This window comes from Pongo pygmaeus, chromosome 1, assembly GCF_028885625.2.
Source record: "Pongo pygmaeus isolate AG05252 chromosome 1, NHGRI_mPonPyg2-v2.0_pri, whole genome shotgun sequence".
In the NCBI taxonomy this organism is placed as follows: Eukaryota; Metazoa; Chordata; class Mammalia; order Primates; family Hominidae; genus Pongo; species Pongo pygmaeus.
In genome coordinates, this window is record NC_072373.2 from 188,015,396 (window position 1) to 188,041,743 (window position 26,348).

The 26,348-nt window shown below is 44.9% G+C and overlaps 1 protein-coding gene across 5 annotated transcripts in view; it reads right to left on the reverse strand.

The window, feature by feature from the left end:
* CCDC30 (coiled-coil domain containing 30) overlaps window positions 1–26,348 on the reverse strand; it is a 190,591-nt gene that overhangs the window by 20,358 nt on the left and 143,885 nt on the right. The window lies entirely within an intron of this gene.

Below are 26,348 nucleotides of genomic sequence, written 5' to 3' on the forward strand. Positions count from 1 at the left end.
TCACATCTTCTTGCCCTCCATTTCAGGGAGTGGGCCAAGGATAACTCCCTACATAACACCAGCTTTAACTACTGCTGTGGACTCAAGTATTTGGCTTATCTTGATCTTTTTTTTTTTGAGATGGAGTCTTGCTCTGTCACTCAGGCTGGATTGCAGTGGCAGGATCTCAGCTCACTGCAACCTCCACCTCCCGGGTTCAAGCGATTCTCCTGCTTCAGCCTCCCGAGTAGCTGGGACTACAGGCACCCGCCACCATGCCCTGCTAATTTTTGTATTTTTAGTAGAGACAAGGTTTCACCGTATTGGCCAGGCTGGTCTCGAACTCTTGACCTTGTGATCCGCCTGCCTCGGCCTCCCAAGGTGCTGGGATTACAGGCGTGAACTACCGCACCTGGACTACGTTGGTCTTGTACTGATGGTTGTGGTATAACTTTAGCATCTGAGTTTAATTTAGGAAACTCCTTGATTTTTTTATTGTGGTATAACTGATTTTTTATCCCTGACATCTAAATTCTGACTCCTGTTCCACTAATTCAGTCATTAACTTAAAATTTCCTCGTTCTTGGCTGTATCTTGGACAGTGATATACTCACTTCAATCTTATCTAATTTCCAGATGACTGGGCCTGTTCTCAGTCCTTGCATTGAGTCTGGACCTCTTCTTCTTTTTTTGAGACAGGGTCTCACTCTGTCACCCAGGCTGGAGTGCAGTGGTACAATCACGGCTCACTACATCCTCGACCTCCTGAGCTCAAGCAATCCTCCCACCCCAGCATCCCAAGTAGTGCACACCACCACACCTGGCTAATTTTTTAAAATTTTTTGTAGAGATGGGTGTCTCACATGTTGCCCAGGCAGGTCTTAAACTCTGCCTCAAGCTATCCTCCTACCTCAGCCTCCCAAAGTGCTGGGATTACAGGCATAAGCCATCCAGCGAATCTGGACTTCTAAAAGCCAGTTCCGTATAGGTCACTTTCAAGACTCTGATTCTTAGATACATCTAAGTTATGGCCAATAAGCACATGAAAAGATGCTTAACATTACCAGCCATTAAGGAAATGAAGATCAAAAGCACAATGAGATACTGTTTCACACACACTAGGATGGCTAGAATAAAATGACAGATAATAACAAGTGCTGGCAAGGATGCAAAGAAATTGGAACCCTTATACACTGCAGGCAGGAATATAAAATAGTATAGTCTCTTTGGAAAACAGCCTGGCAGTTCCTCAAGTGGTTAAACATAGAGTTGCTTTTTTTTTTTTTTTTTTTTTTTTGAGATGGAGTCTCACTCTGTTGCCCAGGCTGGAGTGCAGTGGCGCAATCTTGGCTCACTGCAAACTCTGCATCCCGGGTTCATGCCATTCTCCTGCCTCAGCCTCCCGAGTAGCTGGGACTACAGGCGCCCACCACCACACCTGGCTCACTTTTTGTATTTTTAGTAGAGACAGGGTTTCACCGTGTTAGTCAGGATGGTATCGATCTCCTGACCTCGTGATCTGCCCACCTTGGCCTCCCAAAGTGCTGGGATTACAGGCGCCAGCCACCGCGCCTGGCCTAGAGTTGCCATTTGACCCAACAATTCTACCTAGGTCTGTATATTCAAGATAAATGAAAACATATGTCCACACAAAAACTTATACACAAATGTTCATAGCAGCATTATCCATAACAGCCAAAAGGTGGAAACAACCCAGATTGCCATCAACTGATGAGTGGATAAACAAATAGGGTATATCTGGCCAGGCACGGTGGCTCACACCTGTAATCCCAGCACATTGGGAGGCCAAGGCAGGTGGATCACTTGAGGTCAGGAGTTCAAGACCAGCCTGGCCAACATGATGAAACCCTGTCTCTACTAAAAATACAGAAATTAGCTGGGTGTGGTGGCGGGTGCCTGTATTCAGGAGGCTGAGGCAGGAGAATCACTTGAACCCAGGAGGCAGAGGTTGCAGTGAGCCGAGATCACGCCACTGCACTCCAGCCTGGGCAACAGAGGGAGACTTCATTTCAAAAAACAAACAAACAAAAAAAACCAAATAGGGTATATCCATACAATGTCATAAAAAGAAAGGAAGTACTGATACATGCTACAACATGAACCTTGAAAGCATTATTCTAAGTAAAACAAGCCAGGCACAACAGACCAAATATTGTATGATTCCACTTATAAGAAATGTCAGTAATAGGCAAATTTAGAGAGAAAGAAAGTAGATTAGTGGTTGCCTAGTCTGGTGGTGGGAAGGGAATTGGGGATAGAGTGATAGCTGAAGAGCATGGGGTTTCTTTTAGGTTGATAAAATGTTCTAATGTTGATTGTGGTAACAATCAAAACATGGACAAAAGCCATTAACTATACACTTTAAACGAGTGAATTGTATAATATTTGAATTATATCTCAATAAAGCTGTTTAAAAAACCAAACAAACAAAAGTCTAAGTTACCATTTCAAGCTACTATAACATCTAATCAGAGTAAACAAGAAAATAGATTAAAGCATCCATACTACCACTAGCCAAACCTCTTGGAGCATGAGTGTGCTAACAAACAAAAAGAAAGTTGTTTTTTAAAATTACGGAGAAGCTTCACTTTGAACCTACTAGATGTGATTACACCAAATAACTCTAAACAAACCTCTGCACTGTTCACATTTTAGGCCTGATAAATATTCGTTGTGGAAAGCTATAATGTGCAGTGTAGAATGCTTAGTAGCATCATTGGCCTCCACCCACCAGATGCCAGTAGCACCTCCTACGGTTGTAACAACTAAAATGGTCTCCAGACATTGCCAAATGTCCCTTTGCCCTGGAAGGCTGTAATCTTTTTTTTTTTTTTTTTTTTTTGAGACAGTCTTGTTGTGCAGCCTTGATCTCCCCAGCTCAAGTGATCCTCCCACCTCAGCCTTCTGAGTAGCTGGGACTACAGGTGTGCATCACTATTGATACGGTTTGGCTATCTCCTCACCGAAATCTTATCTTGTAGTTCCCATAATCCCCATGTATCATGAGCAGGAGGTGATACCTGGTGGGAGGTAACTGAATCACGGGGGCGGTTTCCTCCATACTGTTCTATTGATAGTGAGTGAGTTCTCATGAGATCTGATGGTTTTATAAGGGGTTTTTCCCCTTTTGCTCAGCACCTCTCCTTGCTGCCACCATGTGAAGGATGTGTTTGCTTCTCCTTGTGCCATGAGTGTAAGTTTCCTGTGGCCTTCTCAGCCATGCTGAACTGTGAGTCAATTAAACGTCTTTCCTTTATAAATTGCCCAGTCTTGGGTATGTCTTCATTAGCAGCATGAGAACTGACTAATACAACTATGCTCAGTTAACTTTTAAAACAATTTTTAGTAGACACAAGGTCTCGCTATGTTGCCCAGACTGGTCTCGAACTCCTAGCCTCAAATGATTCTCCCACTTCAGCTTCCCAAAGTGCTAAGATTACAGATATGAGACATGGAGACTGGCCTGGGAGGCTGTGATATTGACAAAGATATACTTGGTGTCCCTCCCAGTTTCCTGGTGGAAAAAAAACAAACAAAAAAACAACCTCTTAAGTCCTTGGAATCTTCTCTGGAGTAATAAGTGTCTTTTGTATGTTAATGAGATGACTGGTGTCTGGAGGCCCTTAGAGAACTTCAGGATACTAAGGTATGATTAGAGAGTTGGGGCTTCCAGGCGCATACCCTTATCATTCAGGGAGGGGAGAGGATGAAGGTTGAGTTGAATCACCAATGGCCAAGGATGTAATCAATCATACTAAGAAAAGAAAAATAGCTCAGAGCAGTCTGAGCTATGTGAAGCATGCAAAATTCATCAGGCCCAGAGACAAGAGTATAGAACTTCAGTCATTACCTGCCCCCATTCAGACTTTTTATAACTGAATTTGCTTGGGGGTGACTGTTTTAAAGTCATTTTGTTTCTGACTAGCTGCCTCACTCATTATTTTCTGTTCTTGAAATCTGTGATACAAAGAATAATGTATAGCTGGCCAGGCGTGTTGGCTCACACCTGTAATCCCAGCACTTTGGGAAGCAGAGGCGGGCAGATCACTTGAGGCCGGGAGTTCAAGACCAGCCTGGCCAACACGGCGAAACCACACCTCTACTAAAAATACAAAAATTAGCCGGCGTGGTGACGCACATCTGTAATCCCAGCTACTCAGGAGACTGAAGCACCAGAATTGCTTGAACCTGGGAGGCAAAGGTTGCAGTGAGCTGAGATCGTGTACTGCATTCCAGCCTGAGCAACAGAGCAAGGCTGTCTCTGAAAAAAACAGAACAATGTATTGCCAATCAATGTATAGCTTATGTTATTTATTTACTTTTTTTTTTTTTTTTTTGAGATGGAGTTTTGCTCTTGTTGCCTAGGCTAGAGTACAATGGCACGATCTCAGCTCACCGCAACCTCCGCCTCCCAGGTTCAAGCAATTCTCCTGCCTCAGCCTCCCAAGTAGCTGGGATTATAGGCATGCACCATCACGCCCGGCTAATTTTGTATTTTTAGTAGAGACAGGGTTTCTCCATGTTGAGGTTGGTCTCGAACTCCTGACCTCAGGTGATTCGCCCACCTCAGCCTCCCAAAGTGCTGGGATTACAGTCGTGAGCTACCGCGCCCGGCCTTATTTACTTATTTTAATATAGAGTCTCACTCTGTTGCCCAGGTTAGAGTACAGTGACATGATCTTGGCTCACTGCAACCTCCACCTCCCAGGTTCAAGCAATTCTCCTGCCTCAGCCTCCGGAGTAGCTGGAATTACAAGTGTGTGCCACCACGCCCACCTCAACCACAGCAGGATAGGGCACTGGTCAGAGTAATGAGGCCCCCTTTCCAGGCCCTAGCTCCTAGACATACCCTAAGCCATAAGGAAACCCGCTCCCTTGAAGGGAAGGACCCAGTCCCAGCAAGATTCATTATCTGCTAACTGAAGAGCCCTTGGGCCCTGAATAACCAGCAGCAATACCCAGATACTATATTAAGGGCCTTGGGTGAGACTCTGAGACTTGCTGGATTCAGGTGACAGCACATTCCCAGCTGTGGTGGCTACAGGGTGAAACTCCTGCTGGAGAAAACTGGAGGGAAAAGTAAAAGGGACTTAGTCTTACAGCATAGGTATCAGCTTTGCCACAGTAGGGTAGAGCACCAGGAAGGCTCTTGGGGTCTATGATTCCAGGACTTGGCTCGTAAACAGCATTTGTGGACGTGCCCTGGGCCAGAAGGGAGCCCACTATCCTGAGGGTGAGTACCAAGCCAGGCAGCATTCACCACAAGCTGATTTAGGAGACAGTGGGCCTTAAGGGAACATTGGCAGTAGTCTGGCAGTACTCCCCATGGGCCTGTGATGGTAGTGGCTATGAGGTGAGGCTCCTCTACCTTTGGAAATGGGAAGAAAGAGTGGAAAGGACCGGATTTTCGGGTTTGAGTACCAGCCTAGCCGCAATACAACAGAACACCAGGTGAACTTCTCAAGTTTTTTTATTCTAGTCCCTGGCTCCCAGATGGCACCACTGGGCCTGCCTGGGGCATGGGGGAGCTTGCTGCCCTGAAAGGAAGGACATAGGCCTTGCTGGCTTTGCATCTGCTGATTGTGGAGCCCAGGGACTCGAGCGGTCATAGCTGGTAGCCAGGGAGTGGTTACAGCAGGACTTGGGAGAGACCCAGTGCTGTGCTGGCTTCAGGTATGACCGAACACAGTCCTAGTGGTGGCCACAAGGGTGCTTGTGTCATGCCACCCCCAGTTCCAAGTGGCTCAGAACATAGAGAGAGACTCCATTTGTCTAGGAGAAAGTAAGGGAAGAGAACAAGAGTCTCTGCCTAGTAATCCAGGGAATTTGTCCAGATCTTTTCCAAGACCATTAAGGGAGTACCTCTACCAATCTGCAAGAACCATAGCATTACTGGGCTTGGGGAGTCTCCTAAAGCAGGTAGAGCTTAGATGACAACACCCAAGTACTTTTGAATATCTGGAAGGTCTTCCCAAGAAGGATGGGTACAAGTAAGCCCAGACTGCAAAGACTATAATAAATATCTAACTCTTCAATGCCCTGACACAGATGAACATCTATAAGTACCAAGACCTTCCAGGAAAACATGATCTCACCAAATGAACTAAACAAGGCACCAGGGACCTATCCTGGAGAAACAGATATGTGACCTTTCAGACAGAAAATTCAAAATAGCTGTTTTGAAGAAACTCAAAGAAATTAAAGATAATACAGAGAATGAATTCAGAATTTTATCTGATAAATTTAACAGAGATTGAAATAATTAAAAAGAATCAAGAGGAAATTCTGGAGCTGAAAAATGCAATAGGCACACTGCAGAATGCATTAGAGTCATTTAATAGCAGAATTGATCAAGCAGAAGAATTAGTAAACTTGAAGATAGACTATTTGAAAATACACAGGGCCAGGTGCGGTGGCTCACACCTGTAATCCCAGTACTTTGGGAGGCCAAGGCAGGCAGGTCACCTGAGGTCAGGAGTTCGAGAACAGCCTGGCCAACATGGCAAAACCCTGTCTCTACTAAAAATACAAAATAGCTAGGTGTGGTGGCACGCACCTATAATTCCAGCTACTCAGGAGGTTGAGGGAGGAGAATTGCTTGAACCTGGGAGGCAGAGGTTGCAGTGAGCTGAGTTCATGCCATTGCATTCCAACCTGGGCAACAGAGCGAGACTCCATCTGAAAAAAAAAAAAAAAAAAAAAAGAAAAAGAAAAGTAAATACAAAGGCAGAGGAGACAAAAGACAAAAGGATTAAAAAAGAATGAAGCACACCTACAGGATTTGGAAAATAGCCTCAAAAGGGCAAATCTAGCCAGGCACAGTGGCTCATGCCTGTAATCCCAACACTTTCGGAGGCCAAAGTGGGCAGATCACCTGAGGTGGGGCATTCATAACCAGCCTGGCCAACATGGTGAAACCCCATCTCTACTAAAAATACAAAATTAGCTGGGTATGGTGGTACATGCCTGTAATCCCAGCTACTCAGGAGGCTGAGGCAGGAGAATCGCTTGAACCCGGGAGCTAGAGGTTGCAGTTAGCTGAGATTGCGGCACTGCACTCCAGCCTGCGCAACAGAGCCAGACTTCATCTCAAAAAAAAAAAAAAAAAAAAGTAGGGGGGCATATCTAAGAGTTATTGGCCTTAAAGAGGGGGTAGAAAAAGACATAGGGGCCTGTGCAGTGGCTCACACCCGTAATCCCAGCACTTTGGGAGGCTGAGGCCGGCGGATCACGAGGTCAGGAGTTCAAGACCAGCCTGGCCAATATGGTGAAACCCCATCTCTACTAAAAATACAAAAATTAGCTGGGTGTGGTGGCACACACTTGGGAGGCTGAGGCAGAAGAATCGCTTGAACCCGGGAGGCAGAGGTTGCAGTGAGCCGAGATCGTGCCACTGCACTCCAGCCTGGGTGACAGAGTGAGACTCCGTCTCAAAAAAAAAAAAAAAGAAAAAGAAACAGGAGTAGGAAGTTTATTCAAAGGGATAATAGCAGAGAACTTCCCAAACGTAGAGAAAGATATCAATATCCAAGTACAAGAAGGTTATAGAACAACGAGAAGATTTAACCCAAAGATTACCTCAAGGCATTTAATAATCTAACTGCCAAAGGTCAAAAATAAAGGATCCTAAAAGCAGCAAGAGAAAAGAAACAAATTACATACAATAGAGCTCCAATATGTCTGTCAGCAGACTTTCCAGTGGTAACCTTACAGGCCATGAGAGAGCGGCATGACATATTTAAAGTGCTGAAGGAAAAACTTTTACCCTAGAGTAGTATATCCAGTGAAAATATCCATCAAGCATGAAGGGGAAATAAATACTTTCCCAGACAAACAAAAGCTGAGGAATTTCGTCAACACTGGTTCTGTCCTACAAGAAATGCTAAAGAGAGTACTTTAATCAGAAAGCAAAGGACGTTAATGATTAATAAGAAATCATCTGAAGGTATAAGACTCACTGGTAATAGTAAGTACATAGAAAACCACAAAATGTAGCACTGTAACTGTGGTGTGTAAACTACTCTTAAGTAGAAAGACTAAACAATAAATCAATAAAAAATAACGACTACAACAATTTTCAAGACAGACAGTACAATAAGATATAAATAGAAACAAGTAAAAGTTTAAAAGCGGAGGGATGAAGTTACGGTATTGAGTATTAGTTTTCTTTTTCTTTCTTTGTTTATGCAAACCATATTAAGTTGTAATCATGTTAAAATAATTAGCTATAAGATAGTGTATTAGTTTGCTTTCAAGCTGCTGATAAATACATACCCAAAACTGGGAACAAAAAGAGGTTTAATTGGACTTACAGTTCCACATGGCTGGGGAGGCCTCAGAATCATGGTGGGAGGTGAAAAGCACTTCTTACATGGCAGTGGCAAGAGAAAATGGGGAAGAGGCAAAAGTGGCAACCCCTGATAAACCCATCAGATCTCATGAGACTTAGTCACTATCACGAGAATAGCACAGGAAAGACTGGCCCCCATGGTTCAATTACCTCCCCCTGGGTCCCTCGCACAACATGTGGGAATTTTGGGAGACAAAATTCAAGATAAGATTTGGGTGGGGACAAAGCCAAACCATATCATTCTGCCCCAGCCCCTCCAAATCTCATGTCCTCACATTTCAAAACCAATCGTGCTTTGCCAACAGTCCCCAAAAGTCTTCATTCATTTCAGCATTAACCCAAAAGTCCACAGTCCAAAGTGTCATCAGAAACAAGGCAAATCCCTTCCGCCTATGAGCCTGTAAAATCAAAAGCAAGCTAGTTACTTCCTAGATACAATGGGGGTACAGGTATTGGGTTAATACAGCATTCCAAGTGGGATAAATTAGCTAAAACAAAGGGGTTACAGGGCCCACGCAAGTCTGAAATCCAGTGAGGCAGTCAATTTTAAAGCTCCAAAATGATCTCCTGTGACTCCAGGTCTCACATCCAGGTCACACTGATGCAAAAGGTGGGTTTCCATGGTCTTGGGCAGTTCCATACCTGTGGCTTTGCAGGGGATGGCCTCCCTCCTGGCTGCTTTTGTGGGCTGGTGTTGAGTGTCTGCAGCTTTTCCAGGTGCATGGTGCAAACTGTCAGTGGATCTACCATTCTGGGTTCTGGAGGATGGTGGCCCTCTTCTCACAGCTCCACTAGGCAGTGCCCTAGTAGGGACTCTGTGTGGAGGCTCCAACCCCATATTTCCCTTCCACACTGCCCTAGCAGAGGTTCCTATCCCTACAGCAAACTTTTGCCTGGGCATCCAGGCATTTCATACATTTTCTGAAATGTAGGTGGAGGTTCCCAAACCTGAATTCTTGACTTTTGTGCACCCACAAGCTCAACACCACATGGAAGCTGTCAAGGCTTGAAGCTTCTACCCTCTGAAGCCACAGCCCGAGCACTACGTTGGCCCCTTTCAGCCATGGCTGGAGTGGCTGGGACACAGGGCACCAAGTCCCTAGGCTGCACACAGTATGGGAACCCCGGGACCGGCCCACAAAACCACTTTTTCCTCCTGGGCCTCTGTGCCTGTGATGGAAGGATCTGCTGTGAAGGTCTCTGACATGGCCTGGAGACATTTTCCCCATGGTCTTGGGGATTAACATTAGGCTTCTTGCTACTTATGCAAATTTCTGTAGCCAGCTTAAATTTCTCCTCAAAAATGGGGTTTTCTTTCCTATTGCATCATCAGGCTGCAAATTTTCTGAATTTTTATGCTCTGTTTTCCTTTTAAAATGAAACGCTTTTAACAGCACCCAAGTCACCTTTTGAATGCTTTGCTGCTTAGAAGTTTCTTCCACCCGATACCCTAAATCATCTCTCTCAAGTTCAAAGTTCCACAAATCTCTAGGGCAGGGGCAAAATGGTGCCAGTCTCTTTGCCAAAACATAACAAGAATCATCTTTGCTCCAGTTCCCAACAAGTTCCTCATCTCCGTCTGAGACCATCTCAACCTGGACCACCTTATTGTTCATATCACTATCAGCATTTTTTGTCAAAGCCATTCAACAAGTCTCTAGGAGGTTCCAAACTTTCCCACATTTTCCTGTCTTCTTCTGAGCCCTCCAAACTGTTCCAACCTCTGCCTGTTACCCACTTCCAAAGTCGCTTCCACATTTTTGGGTATCTTTTCAGCAATGCCTCACTCTACTGGTACCAATTTACTGTATTAGTTCGTTTTCACACTGCTGATAAAGACATACCCAAAACTGGGAACAAAAAAAGGTTTAATTGGACTTACAGTTCCACATGGCTGGGGAGGCCTCAGAATCATGACGGGAGTGAAAGGGACTTCTTACATGGCAGTGGCAAGAGAAAATGGGGAAGAAGCAAAAGCGGCAACCCCTGATAAACCCATCGGATCTCATGAGTCTCATTCACTATCACAAGAATAGCACAGCAAAAGACTGGCCCCCATGATTCAATTACCTCCCCCTGGGTCCCTCCCACAACATTTGGGAATTCTGGGAGATAAAGTTCAAGTTGAGATTTGGCGGTGGACACAGCGAAATCATATCAGATAGTATTTGCAAGCCTTATGGTAACCTCAAACCAAAAAACATACAACATATATACAAAAAATAAAAAGTAAAAAATTAAATCATATCACAGAGAAAATCACCTTCACTAAAAGAAAGACAGGAAGGAAAGGAAGAAGGAAGAGAAGACTACAAACAACCCGAAAACAAATAAGAAAACATCAGGAGTATTAAGTCCTTACTTATTAATCATAACATTGAATGTAAATGGATTAAACCTTCCAATCAAAAGACATAGACTGGCTGAATGGATTAAAAAACAAGACCCAATGATCCATTTTCTACAAAAAGGACATTTTACCTATAAAGATACAAATAGACCGGAAACAAAGGGATGGAAAAAGATATTCCATGCCAATGGAAACCAAAAAAGAGCAGAAGTAGCTATACTTATATCAGACAAAATAGATTTCTAAACAAAAACTATAAGAAAAGACAAAAAGGTCATTATATAATAATAAAGGGGTCAATTTAGCAAGAGGATATAACAATTGTAAATACATATATACACCCAACACTGGAGCACCCAGATATATAAAGGGAGTATTATTAGAGCTAATGAGAGAGACAGATCCCAATGCAGTAATAGAGGGAGACTTCAACACCTCACTTTCAGCATTGGACAGATTTTCCAGACAGAAAATCAACAAAGAAACTTGGGCTCCCTCTCCCTCTCCCTCTCCCTCTCCCTCCCCCTCCCCCTCCCCCTCCCCCTCCCCCTCCCCCTCCCCCTCTCCCCTCTTTTATCGGTCTCCCTCTCCTTCTTTTTTCGGTCTCCCTCTGTTGCCGAAGCTGGACTGTACTGCCGGGATCTCGGCTTGCTGCAACCTCCCTGCCTCGGGCTCCTGTGACTCTCCTGCCTTGGCCTGCCGAGTGCCTGGGATTGCAGGCGCGTGCCGCCACGCCTGAATGGTTTTTGTATTTTTGGTGGAGACGGGGTTTCGCCGTGTTGACCGGGCTGGTCTCCAGCTCCTGGCCTCGAGTGATCTGCCTGCCGCGGCCTCCCGAGGTGCTGGGATTGCAGACGGAGTCTCGCTAACTCAATGCTCAATGGTGCTCAGGCTGGAGTGCAGTGGTGTGATCTCGGCTCTCTGCAACCTCCACCTACCAGCCTCCTGCCTTGGCCTCTTAAAGTGCTAAGATTACAGCCTCTGCCCCACCGCCACCCCGTCTAGGAAGTGAGGAGCGTCTCTGCCTGGCCGCCCATCGTCTGGGATGTGAGGAGCCCCTCTGCCCGGCCGCCCTATCTGGGAAGTGAGGAGCGCCTCTGCCCGGCCGCCCATCATCTGGGATGTGAGGAGCGCCTCTGCCCGGCTGCCACCCCGTCTGGGAGGAAGTGAGGAGGGCCTCTGCCCGGCTGCCCCGTCTGGGAGATGAGGAGCACCTCTGCCCGGCCGCCCCGTCTGGGAGGAAGTGAGGAGCGCCTCTGCCCTGTTGCCCTATCTGGGAAGTGAGGAGCGCCTCTGCCTGGCCGCCACCCCGTCTGGGAAGTGAGGAGCGCCTCTGCCCGGCTGCCACCCCATATGGGAAGTGAGGAGCGCCTCTGCCCAGCCGCCCCTTCTGGGAGGTGAGGAGCGCCTCTGCCCAGCCGCCCCGTCTGGGAGGTGAGGAGTGCCTCTGCCCGGCCGCCCCGTCTGGGAGGTGAGGAGCGCCTCTGCCTGGCCGCCACCCCGTCTGGGAGGAAGTGAGGAGCACCTCTGCCCAGCTGCCCCATCTGGGAAGTGAGGAGCGCCTCTGCCCGGCTGCCACCCCCTATGGGAAGTGAGGAGCGCCTCTGCCCGGCCGCCCACTCTGGGAAGTGAGGAGCGCCTCTGCCCGGCCGCCCACTCTGGGAGGTGAGGAGTGCCTCTGCCCGGCCGCCCTGTCTGGGAGGTGAGGAGCGCCTCTGCCTGGCCGCCACCCCGTCTGGGAGGAAGTGAGGAGCGCCTCTGCCTGGCCGCCATCCCGTCTGGGAGGAAGTGAGGAGCACCTCTGCCCAGCTGCCCCATCTGGGAAGTGAGGAGCGCCTCTGCCCGGCTGCCACCCCCTATGGGAAGTGAGGAGCGCCTCTGCCCGGCCGCCCACTCTGGGAAGTGAGGAGCGCCTCTGCCCGGCCGCCCACTCTGGGAAGTGAGGAGCGCCTCTGCCCGGCCGCCCACTCTGGGAGGTGAGGAGTGCCTCTGCCCGGCCGCCCCGTCTGGGAGGTGAGGAGCGCCTCTGCCTGGCCGCCACCCCGTCTGGGAGGAAGTGAGGAGCACCTCTGCCCGGCCGCCCACTCTGGGAGGTGAGGAGCGCCTCTGCCTGGCCACTCCGTCTGGGAAGGGAGGAGCGCCTCTGCCCGGCCACCCCGTCTGGGAGGTGAGGAGCGCCTCTGCCCGGCTGCCACCCCGTCTGGGAGGAAGTGAGGAGCACCTCTGCCCGGCTGCCCCATCTGGGAAGTGAGGAGCGCCTCTGCCCGGCCGCCACCCCATATGGGAAGTGAGGAGCGCCTCTGCCTGACCACTCCGTCTGGGAGGTGAGGAGCGCCTCTGCCCGGCCGCCCCGTCTGGGAGGTGAGGAGTGCCTCTGCCCGGCCGTCACCCCGTCTGGGAGGAAGTGAGGAGCACCTCTGCCCGGCTGCCCCGTCTGGGAGATGAGGAGCACCTCTGCCCGGCCGCCCCGTCTGGGAGATGAGGAGCACCTCTGCCCGGCCGCCCCGTCTGGGAGGTGAGGAGTGCCTCTGCCCGGCTGCCACCCCGTCTGGGAGGAAGTGAGGAGCACCTCTGCCCGGCCGCCCCCTCTGGGAAGTGAGGAGCGCCTCTGCCTGGCCGCCACCCCGTCTGGGAGGAAGTGAGGAGCGCCTCTGCCTGGCTGCCCCATCTGGGAAGGGAGGAGCACCTCTGCCCGGCCGCCACACCGTCTGGGAAGTGAGGAGCGCCTCTGCCTGGCTGCCCCATCTGGGAAGGGAGGAGCACCTCTGCCCGGCCGCCACACCGTCTGGGAAGTGAGGAGCGCCTCTGCCTGGCTGCCCCATCTGGGAAGGGAGGAGCACCTCTGCCCGGCCGCCACACCGTCTGGGAAGTGAGGAGCGCCTCTGCCTGGTCGCCCCGTCTAGGAGGTGAGGAGCGCCTCTGCCCGGCCGCCCAGTCTGGGAAGTGAGGAGCGCCTCTGCCCGGCCGCCCCCTCTGGGAAGTGAGGAGCGCCTCTGCTCGGCCGCCCCCTCTGGGAAGTGAGGAGCGCCTCTGCTCGGCCGCCCCGTCGGGGAAGTGAGGAGCGCCTCTGCCCGGCCGCCCCGTCTGGGAGGTGAGGAGCGCCTCTGCCCGGCTGCCACCCGGTCTGGGAGGAACTGAGGAGCGCCTCTGCCCGGGCGGCCCCGTCTGGGAAGCGAGGAGCGCCTCTGCCCGGGCGGCCCCGTCGGGGAAGTGAGGAGCGCCTCTGCCCGGCCGCCCCGTCTGGGAGGAGAGGAGCGCCTCTGCCCGGGCGGCCCCGTCTGGGAAGCGAGGGGCGCCTCTGCCCGGGCGGCCCCGTCTGGGAAGCGAGGGGCGCCTCTGCCCAGCCGCCCTGTCTGGGAGATGAGGAGCGCCTCTGCCCGGCTGCCCTGTCTGGGAGGTGTACCCAACAGCTCCGAAGAGACAGCGACCATCGGGAGCGGGCCATGAGGACGATGGCGGTTTTGTTGAAGAGAAGGGGAGGAAGTGTGGGGAAAGGAAGGAGAGATCAGATTGTTGCTGTGTCTGTGTAGAAAGGGGTGGGCATAGGAGACTCCATTTTGTTCTGACTAGGAGAAATTCTTCTGCCTTGGGATGCTGTTGATCTATGGCCTTTCCCCCAGCCCCCTGCTCTCTGAAACATGTGCTGTGTCAACTCAGGGTTAAATGGATTAAGGGTGGTGCAAGATGTGCTTTGTTAAACAGATGCTTGAAGGCAGCATGCTCTTTAAGAGTCATCACCACTCCCTAATCTCAAGTACTCAGGGGCACAAACACTGCAGAAGGCCGCAGGGTCCTCTGCCTAGGAAAACCAGAGACCTTTGTTCATGTGTTTATCTCCTGACCTTCTCTCCACTATTATCCTAGGACCCTGCCATATCCCCCTCTCCGAGAAACACCCAAGAATGATCAATAAATACTTCAGAAATTAAAAAAATAAATAAATAAATAAAAAAAAATAAAATGATTACCAAAAAAAAAAAAAAAAAAAAAAAAAAAAAAGAAACTTGGATATAATCTGCATTATATACCAAATGGACCTAATAGATATTTACAGAACATTTCATCCAATGGCTGTAGAATACACCTTCTTCTCCTCAGTATATGTATCATTCTCAAAGATAAACCATCAGGTCACAAAACAAGTATTAAAACATTAAAAAACTGAAATAATATCAAGCATCTTCTCTGACCATATTGGAATAAAACTAGAAATAAATAACAAGAGGAATTTTGGAAACTATACAAATACATGGAAATTAAACAATATGCTCCTGAATGACCAGTGGGCCAATGAAAAAATTAACAAGGAAATTGAAAAATTTATTGAAACGAATGATAATGGAAACACAACATACCGAAACCTATGGGATACAGCAAAAGCAGTAAGTTTATAGCTGTAAGAGCCTACATTAAAAAAAACTGCAAATAAACAATCTAATGATGCATCTTAAAGAACTAGAGAAACAAGAGCAAATGAAATCCCAAATTAGTAGAAGAAAAGAAATCATAAAGATCAGAGCAGAAATAAATGAAATTGAAATGAAGAAAACTACAAAAGATCAATGAAACAAAAAGTTGTTTTTTTGAAAAGTTAAACAAAATCAACAAACCTTTAGCAGGCTAAGAAAAAGTGAAGATCCAAATAAATAAAATCAGGGACAAAAAATGAGTTATTACAACTAATACCACAGAAATTCAAAGTATCATTAGTGGCTATTATGAGCAACTAAATTCAGTAAATTGGAAAACCTAGAAGAAATGAACAAACTCCTAAACACATACAACATAACAAAGATTGAACCATGAAAAAATCTAAAATCTCAGCAGACCAATAACAAATAATGAGATCAAAGCCATAAAAAAAGTCCCCCAGTAAAGAAAAGGCCAGAACCCAGCGGCTTCACTGCTGAATTCTACCAAACATTTAAAGAAATAATACCAATCCTACTCAAACTATTTTGAAAAATAGAGGAGAAGGAAATCTTTCCAAACTCATTCTACAAGGCCAGTGTTATCCTAATACCTAAACCAGACAAAGCCACATACGAAAAAGAAAACTGCAGGCTACTATCACTGATGAATATTGATACAAAAATCCTTAACAAAATAGTAGCAAACCAGCTGTATGCGATGGGCTCATGTCTGTAATCCCAACACTTTGGAAAGCTGAAGCAGGAGGATAGCTTGACCTCAGGAGTTCGAGGCCAGTTTGGATAACATAGCAAGACTCCATCTCTACAAAAAACTAAAAATTAGTTGGGCATCATGGGGTATGCCTGTGGTCTCAGCTACTCAGGAGGCTGAGGTGGGAGGATTGCTTGGGCCTGGAAGGTGGAGTTTGCAGTAAGCCAAGATCACACCACTGCACTCCAGTCTGGGTGACAGCGTGAGACCCTGTCTCAAAACAAACAAATGAAAAACCTAGCAAACAGAATTCAACAATACATTAAAAAGATCATTATGACCATGTGGGATTTATCCCTGGGATGCAAGGATGGTTCAACATACACAAATCAATCAATGTGATACATTATATCAACAGAAGGACAAATGATGTGATACATCATATCAACAGGACAAAAACCATATGATTATTTCAATTGATGCTGGAAAAGCATTTGATAAAATTCAACATCACTTCATGATAAAAACTCTCAAGAAACTGGGTACAGAAGAAACATACCTATACATAATAAAAGCCATATATGACAGACCTACAGCTTGTATCATACTGAATTTGGGAAAAATGAAAGTCTTTCCTTGAAGAGCTGGAACATGACAAGGACACCCACTTTCATCACTGTTATTCAACATAGTACTGAAAGTCCTAGCTCAAGCAATCAGACAAGAGAAAGAAATAATGGACATCCAAATTGCAAAAGAAGAAGTCAAATTATTCTTGTTTGCAGATGATATAATTTTATATTTGGAAAAACCTAAAGACTCCACTAAAGAAGCACTAGAACTCATAAACAAATTCAGTAAAGTTGCAGAATACAAAATCAACATACAAAAATCAGTAGCATTTTTATATGCCAACAGGGAACAATCTGAAAAAGAAATTAAAAAGCGATTCCATTTATAATAGCCAGACATAAAATTAAATACCTAGGAATTAGCTTAACCAACAAAGTGAAAGATCTCTATACTGAAAACTATAAAACACCAATGAAAGAAATTGAAGGACACCAAAGAATAGAAAGATATTCCATGTTCTTGGATTGGAAGAATCAATATTGTTAAAATGTCCATATTACCGAAAGCAATCTACAGATTCAATGCAATCCTTACCAAAATACCAATGACATTCTTCACAGAAATAGAAAAAACTATCCTAAAATTTATATGAAACCACAAAGGACCAAGAATAGCCAAAAATATCCTAAGCATAAAGAACAAAACTGGAGAAATCACATTACATGGCTTCAAATTATACACAGAGCTATGATAACCAAAATGGTATAGTACTGGCATAAAAATAGACACATAGACCAATGGAACAGAATAGAGAACCCAGAAACAAATCCACACACCTACAGTGAACTCATTTTTGACAAAGGTGCCAAGAACATACATCAGGGAAAAGATAGTCTCTTCAGTAAATGGTGCTGGGAAAACTAGATATCCATATGCAGAAGAATAAAACTAGATCCCTATCTCTCACTGTATACAAAAATCAAATCAAAATGGATTAAGGACTTAAATCTAAGACCACAAAGTATGAGAGTACTATAAGAAAACACTGGGGAAATTCTCCAGGATATTGGTCTGTGCAAAAATGTCTTGAGTAATACCCCACAAGTGCAGGCAACCAAAGCAAAAATGGACAAATGGAATCACATCAAGTTAAAAAAAATCTTCTGCACAGCAAAGGAAACAATCAACAAAGTGAAGTGACAACCCACAGAATAGGAAAAATATTTGCAAAATACCCATCTGACAAGGGATTAATAACCAGAATATATAAGGAACTCAAACAACTCTGTAGGAAAAAATCCAATAATCTGATTTTAAAATGGTCAAAATATTTGAATAGACATTTCTGAAAACATGCAAATGGCAAACAGGCATATGAAAAGGTGCTCCACATCATTGATTATCAGAGAAATGCACATCAAAACTACAATGAGAGGTCATCACACCCCTATTAAAATGGTTTTTATCCAAAAGATAGGCAATGACAAATGCTGACGAGGATGTGGAGAAAAGGGAACCCTCGTACACTATTAATGGGAATGTAAATTAGTACAACCACTATGGAGAACATCTTGGGGGTCCCTCAAAGAACTAAAAATTGAGGCTGGGCATCGTAGTGGCCCATGCCTGTAATCCTAGCACTTTGGGAGGCAAGGCGGGCGGATCACTTCAGGAGTTCAAGACCAGCCTGGCCAACATGGCAAAACCCCATCTCTATTAAAAATACAAAGAAAAAAAAAAAAAAGCCAGGTGTGGTGGTGCATAAGTACGCCTGTAATCCCAGCTACTCAGGAGGCTGAAGTAGAAGAATTGCTTGAACCTGGGAGGCAGAGGTTGCAGTGAGCAAGATGGTGCAAGACTGTTTCAAAAACAAAAAACAATAAAACCTAAAAATTGAGCTATCATATATTTGAGCAATCCCGCTGCTGGGTATATATCCAAAAGAAAGGAAATCAGTATATCGAAGAGATATCTGCACTCCCATGTTTGTTGCAGCACTGTTCACAATAGCCAATATTGGCAAGCAACCTAAATGTCCATCAACAGATGATTGGATAAAGAAAATATGGTACTTATACACAATGGAATACTATTCAGCCATAAAAAAGAATGAGATCCTCTCATTTGCAATACATGGATGGAACTGGAGGTCATTATGCTAAGTGAAATAAGCCATGCACAGAAAGACAAACATCACATGTTCTCATTTATTTGTGGGATCTAAAAATCAAAACAATTCAACTCATGGAGATAGAGAGTACAAGGATGGTTACCAGAGGCTGGGAAGAGTAGTGGGGGAATCGGGGGAGGTGGGGATGGTTAATGGGTATGACTATAAAAAAAAGGTCTTTAACTATAAAAAATAAAGAATGAATAAGACTATAGTCAATAATTGTACATTTTTTAAAATTGTACACTTAAAAATAACTAAAGAAACAGATCAGTTGCAGTGGTAATCCCAGTGCTGTAATCCCAGCACTTTGGGAGGCTGAGGCAGGAGAATCGCTTGAGCACACAGGTTCGAGACCAGCCTGGGCAACATAGTAAGACCTTGACTCTACAAAAATAAACAAAATTAGGCCAGGCGCGGTGGCTCACGCCTGTAATCCCAGCACTTTGGGAGGCCGAGGCGGGCAGATCACAAGGTCAGGAGATCGTGACCATCCTGGCTAACACAATGAAACCCCGTCTCTATTAAAAACACAAAAAATTAGCCTGCGTGGTGGCAGGCACCTGTAGTCCTAGCTACTCCAGAGGCTGAGGCAGGAGAATGGTGTGAACCCAGGAGGCGGAGCTTGCAGTGAGCAGAGATCACACCACTGCACTCCAGCCTAGGCCACAGAGCAAAAGTCCGTCTCAAAAAATAAATTAATGAATTAATTAAATTAAATAAACAAAATTAACCAGGTGTGGTGGCACATGCCTGTAGTCCCAGCTACTGTGGAGGCTGAAGTGGTAGGATCACTTGAGCCCAGGAGGTCAAGGCTGCAGTGAGCTGAGATTGCACCACTGCACTCCCAGCCTGGGCAACAAAGCAAGACCCTGAAAAAAAAAAAAAAAAAAGAAAAGAAAAGAAAGAGAAAAACCAAAAAAGTATAATCGTATTATTTGTAATGCAAATGCTTGAGGGGATGAGTACCCCTTCTCCATGATGTGATTATTACTCATTGCATGCCTGTATCAAAACATCTCATGTACTGCATAAATATACACACCTACTATGTATCTATAAAAATTAAAAATAAAATTTTTATTTAAAAATCCCCTTGTAACTTCTGCTAATCAGATTGTATATTCAGGGCAACTTGAATCTATGCTCTGGGTTGCAATCCCTAAGCCTGGATCAAATAAACTCTCTACTTATATTAATTTTGCCTCAGCTTCTTCCCTTTAGGTTGACAATGGCTATCTCATGAAACTCAAAAAAGCCCGAAAGGACTGGGTTTGGGCGACTTCCAAATAGCTGAACACAGGTTCCTGGAGGGTGGTGCACCCAGAGAGGGTATAGAAACTCCAAGCCCCTTCATGGGAAGGGATGATGTGCTCTGTTCATCTCTTCCACCTGGCTGTTCATCTGCATCATTTGTAATATCCTTTGTAATACATGGGTAACATAAGTAAGTCTTTTCTTGAGATCTGTGAGCTGTGTTCCTTTTTCCTTAGCTGATTTTAATCTGTATCCTTTCACTGTAATAAACCATAACCATAGCTGTTTTTCTGAGTTTTGCACTTCATTCTAGGGAGTCATCAAACCTGAGGGGAGTCTTGGAGATTCCTGACAGACAAGTTACTTTTTTTTTTTGCCCGTCGTATTGTCCCACATACTTTGAATAACTGTGCTCTGCCTGATTTATTTGAGATCTTGAGCCAGCGAGGTCTGTAGGTATTTCCCCACACTCTTGTTTGAACTTCCCTGCAGGCAGCTCTTCCTCAAATATTGTAGTTCAAGGTTACTGGTGTTTTCTAGTTTTATAAAAGCTTTTTTTTTACATTTTATTTTAGGTTTGGGGGCACATGTGAAGGTTTATTACACAGGTCAAAACGTGCCACAGGAGTTTATTGCACATATTATTTCATCACCCAGGTATTGAGCCCAGTACTCAATAGTTCTTTTCTACTCCTCTCTCTCTTCCCCTACGCCTCAAGTAGACCTCAGCATCTGTTGTTTCCTTCTTTGTGTTCATAGGTTTTTATCATTTAGCTCCTGAGAAGTTATTTAAAAGAAGTGATTTTAAAGAGAAGAATCTGACCCCAGAGCCTATGATCTTCCCATCATACCCTACTGCTATAATACTAACAAAAGTAGGCAAACAGATATCCCTGATTTCTCCTGATGAGATATATTTCATTTTGTACAACCAGATGGGATTGGAAGAACAAAGCAGACTTATCTAGATGCTAATTTTAGTTTAACTGGTATGGAAGAACTACTCCAAGGGAGTCCTATATCCTTGTAAGTTGAAGGAAATGAAAATATTTCACTCCAAAGTATATTTCCTTGATATATTTCAGGATACCTATTCAGAATGGCTGGAAATACAAGAACAGTTGAAAAGTTGTCTTTCATGGGAGCAGGCAGATGGAGGGTGGGGATTTGCATCTATACAATAGAATACGTTCAGGCAGGCTTTCTCTGAGGGCCTTCCTTCCCATGTCAGATCTAGGAAAGATTCACTGAGAGTCTGAAACCTTTAAAGGCGTGAAAGTGATATTGACCATCTATTCTCTCTGAGTGCTGCTATAATACCTGTGAGGTTTCATCTGTATAACAAGACCACCTTTGCTAGGGAGGCCTCCTCTTCTCCCCTTCCCTTAACCTGTTTTGCCATGATCTAAGCCCCCATTCTTTCTGTAATCTCAAGATGGTGTATAAGCTTCTACACCTCATTGGAGACTGGGGTAATCTTTCTGTGGTTCTCCCCCATGCACATTAATAGATTTGCATACTATTTCTCCTATTTATCTGCCTTTTGTCAGTAGATTCTTCAGTGAACCTTCAGAGGGTAAAGGAGAAGTTTTCCCTTGGCCCCTGCTAACTTATGTCTTACCCTTAAATGTGTTTTTGCAGGACTCCTCCATTTTCCAAAATAGTCCTCCTCTTTCTCCTATTTGCTAAGTGTACATAAAAGAATCATTTTGCATGTTTTTCCCTGAAGAGATTAATTTAGCCAGATACCAAACTGAGCAGTTTGGCTTCCTGTAGGCCAGAGGCATGTATACAAAGCTAGATATAGCTTGCTTGTCAGTGCATGCGGGAGTGACTGACTGCTGGGGTTGTACCCAATCCAAGTTCTCCTTCTTCTACATTATATACCCAGATTTTTTTGCTGGGCACTGGTTTACTCAGCATAGGAACTACATTTTCTGGCTTTCCTTGCAGTTATATGAGGCCATATAAGTAAGTTCTGGCCAACAGAATATTACTCAGCATAGGATGAGTTATTGCAGTTAGATGAGGCCATGTAAGTAAGTTCTGGCCAACAGAATATTACTCAGCATAGGATGAGTTATTGCAGTTAGATGAGGCCATGTAAGTAAGTTCTGGCCAACAGAATATTACTCAGCATAGGATGAGTTATTGCAGTTAGATGAGGCCATGTAAGTAAGTTCTGGCCAACAGAATATGAATGGAAGTAGCGTGCCTTAAAGGAAAATGGAATACCCTTGCCTTTCCCTCTTTCTTTCTTACTGGCTGAAATGTGGATATGGTAGTGAATTATTTTGAACTATGTGGATAAGGGCAACATGTTAAAGATGTTGAAACAATAACAAGATAGAGGGAACCTAGGCTTTTGATCCGTTGAGCCACCATCAGCACCCGCTACATAATATGAGGCACGTACTTTTGCAGACTGTGTTCACAGTTACCACAGCTGTGACTTAGATTCTTTACAAGGAGGTATTCTTTACAAAAAGGTACACTTCATAACTGTTCTCATTCTCCTTTCTGCTAGGAACGTTTGGTAAAAGATATCACTGGTTTTCGGCCGGGTGTGATGGCTCACCCTTGTAATCCCAGCACTTTGGGAGGCCGAAGCGGGTGGATCACCTGAGGTCGGGAGTTCCAGACCAGCCTGACTAACATGGAGAAACCCTGTCTCTACTAAAAATACAAAATTAGCTGGGCGTGGTGGCGCATGCCTGTAATCCCAGCTACTTGGAAGGCTGAGGCAGAAGAATCGCTTGAACCTGGGAGGTGGAAGTTGCGGTGAGCTGAGATGGCACCATTGCACTCCGGCCTGGGCAACAAGAGCAAAACTCCATCTCAAAAAAAAAAAAAAAAAGATATCACTGGTTTTCAGCATCCTCCAGTCTATAGCTTCAGAGATGTAAGATCCAGCAGTGTACCTGTCATCCTTTGGGTTTCCCAGATGTTCACAGTTGTTCTGATGTTTTGACATCATTTATAATACAACATGTACTTCTGAAACTGTTTTTGAAAAAATTATAACTGAAGAAATTATGATAGTGAAAGAGATCTGACCTAACTAACTCCATCTTGCTTCTAACCTCCAAGCTGTTCTTGTTCATTCCTAGGTGTAGGCCCAACTAACTTTGGGAGAAACTTAGTTTATAGTTTAACTTCAAAACAAACTTGATAACAGCCCTTTCCCAAAACAAACCCCCTTCTTGCCTGGGGACTAGACTGCCTTTGTAGGACTAACAAATTAGCCACAAGATTAGAAATTATGGTTTAGGAGTCACTGTTGTAAACCTGAGATCAGTGCTTGAGATATTTTGCAGACCTTGTGTTGAGGTGCACCAGCTGATGCCACCTAGATGGATAAACTGGCTCATGTGGTCTTGTGGCCCCCACCCAGGAACTGACTCAGTGCAAGAGGACATCTTCAACTTTCTGTGATTTAATCTTCGACCTGATCAATCAACACTCCCCACTTTCTAACCCCCTACCCACCAAATTATCCTTAAAAAACCCAATCATCAAATTTTCGGGGAGACTGATTTGAGTAATAAAACTCTGGTCTCCCATACAGCTGACTCTGCATGAATTAATCTCTTTCTGTCTTGCAATTCCCCTGTCTTGATAAATCAGCTCTGTCTACACAGTGGACAAGTAGAACCCATTGGGTGTTACACTTCTGGAATTTCTTTCACCTATCCTGTACTGGAATATTAAAACCCAAGTCTCTAACTTCTCATGCCAGACAGCTGCTCTCTTATTCTGCCATTTGGGTTATTAAAAAAATAAATTTATTCCTTAAAAATTTTTTTTTTGGTAGAGATGAGATCTCACTCTGTTCCCTAGGCTGGTCTTGAACTCCTGGGTTCAAGTGATCCTCCTGCCTTGGCCTCTGAAAGTGCTGGGATTACAGGTGTGAGCCACCATGCCAGGCCAATTTATTATTTAAAATAATTAATTACAGAAAGTTTGGGGAAATCCCCCACTCCCAATATGACCACTACTATGATATTGTATTTCCTTCTAATTCCTTTTATAAGCATCTTTTGTTTAAACATTGTCTACATCAAAATGTTTATCATATGCTCTTTTCACTTATTACATTATAAGCATTTTCCCACATTGTTATCTAATATTCACAGCCATCATCCTTTACAGCTGTATTATGTCCTATTAGTGACTGTATTATACTTCACCTAATTAGTCTCCTATTATTTGATATTTAGGATACTCTCCGTAATGTTACACATGGTTTGGAAAGCATGTTGATGTAGTACAGCTGGTGAGAACTTATAGATTCCCTTGTCATTGCTGGCTATTTGTTGCTACTATTGGTTCGGTCTGAAGTCCTGTTGTCTACCCTGCCTGAAGAACATGTAGATTTTCCATGCTTATTTTTGGCTTTGTTAACTATTAATGTTATGAAGTGACACAATATTTATGTTCTAAAATTTAGGAACAACTTTTAGCTTGTGTTCAAGTAAAACCAGGTTGTCTATACTTTGATTTGAAAAAAGCAAGGGAATTGTTCCTCTAGAAAAGTGGTAGAGAAAACGTAAAAAATAACCATTGCCTGTGAAAGTCAGGACTGGAATCAGGGAAATGAAAACAAAAATAAAGGTAGAGTTTCCATAATTCCTTCCATTTTCTTTCCTAAATATAATTTTCAACCTCGGATGCACATTAGAATCACACAAGGATGCTTTTAGAAAAGTATTGATCCACAGACCCTATGCCAACAGGTTTTTATTTTATTCATCTATGTTGGAGCCCAGGCATGTGCAGTGGGGTCAGAATCCACCACCCTAAAAGGCTGTGTACAAATAATGTGGAAAAACATTCAGCCTCACTAGCCATCAAAGAAATTCAAAATAGGCCGGGCGCAGTGGCTCACGCCTGTAATCCCAGCACTTTGGGAGGCCAAGGCGAGTGGATCGTCTGAGGTCAGGAGTTCGAGACCAGCTTGGCCAATATGGCGAAACCCTGTCTCTACTAAAAATATAAAAATTAGCCGGGTGTGGTGGCATGCGCCTGTAGTCCCAGCTACTCGGGAAGCTGAGGCAGGAGAATCGCTTGAACCCAGGAGGCGGAGGTTGCAGTGAGCAGAGATCATGCCACTGCACCCCAGCCTGGGTGACAGAGCGAGACTCCATCTCAAAAAAAAAAAAAAAAAAAAGAAGTTCAAAATAAAATGACAAGTAAGTAATTCTGTCTTTAAGTGCATTTAAAAATAATAGAATATGTTGAACAAAAGAAGTCAGACACAAGAGTATGAAGCTGCCCCAACAAGATTGACAGGAAGTACATGCTGGGTTCTGGACAGCAATATAATTATAATAAAGCATTAATCAGGCTTCACTTTGGTCCACTTCCTTGTTGCTAAAAGTCACACAGCATTAGATACTGATCATTCGCATCCCCATTGTTCCTACAGACAGGACCTCTAACATTAGAATCGTTGGTTTTTTTTTTTTTAAGAATTGCTTGGCTGGGCGCGGTGGCTCACACCTATAATCCCAGCAGGGATTACAGGAGGCTAAGGCAGGTGGGTCACTTGAGGTCATGAGCTCAAGACCAGCCTAGCCAACATGGTGAAACTTCATCTCTATTAAAAATATAAAAATTAGCCGGGCAGTAGTGGCACACGCCTGTAATCCCAGCTACTCGGGAGGCTGAGGCAGGAGAATCGCTTGAGCCTGGGAGGTGGAGGTTGCAGTGAGCCAAGATCGGGCCACTGCACTCCAGAGTCTGGGCAAGAGAGTGAGATCCTGTCTCAAAAAACAAACAAACAAACAAAGGGGATTGCTTAAGATGTTTTTCAGACACAAATTCCAGCAACCAGTTTGAAGACCCCCAGAGAGGAACAGCATCAGCATGAGAATATAGCTACTTCATCTCCTTGTCCTATGACTTCACCCTGGACTCTTTGACCTATCAACCATCTTCACATTTTGGCCCAATCCAAAACCCTTAAAAACCCTAAACCTAAGTTCCTCAAGGAGATGGATTTGAGGTTTCCTCCCATCTCCTTATCTGATGACTCTACGATTAAACCTCTTTCTCTGCTGCAACCCAATGGCTTGGTATATTGACTTGCTGTGTGCATTGGGCAACAAACCTATTATGGTTACAATTACGTGTAGTATAATTCCATTTAGGAGAAATTCTAGGACAGGCAGAAATCAGAACAGTGGCTACTTGGAGGGAGATGGGAGAAGCAGTAGGTGCAGATCAACAGCAAACAGGTCATAGAGGACTTTAAGGGACAGTGGAAATATTCTGTATCTTTTTTTTTTTTTTGAGATGGAGTCTTACTCTGTCATTCAGGCTAGGGTGCAGTGGCATGATCTTGGCTTACTGCAATATCTGCCTCCTGGGCTCAAGTGGTCCTCTTGCCTCAGCCTCCCGAGTAGCTGGGACCACAGATGTGCACCACCATGCCTAGCTAATTTTTGTATTTTTGGTAGAGACAGGGTTTCACCATGTTGCCTGGCCTGGTCTTGAACTCCTGAGCTCATGTAATTTGCCCA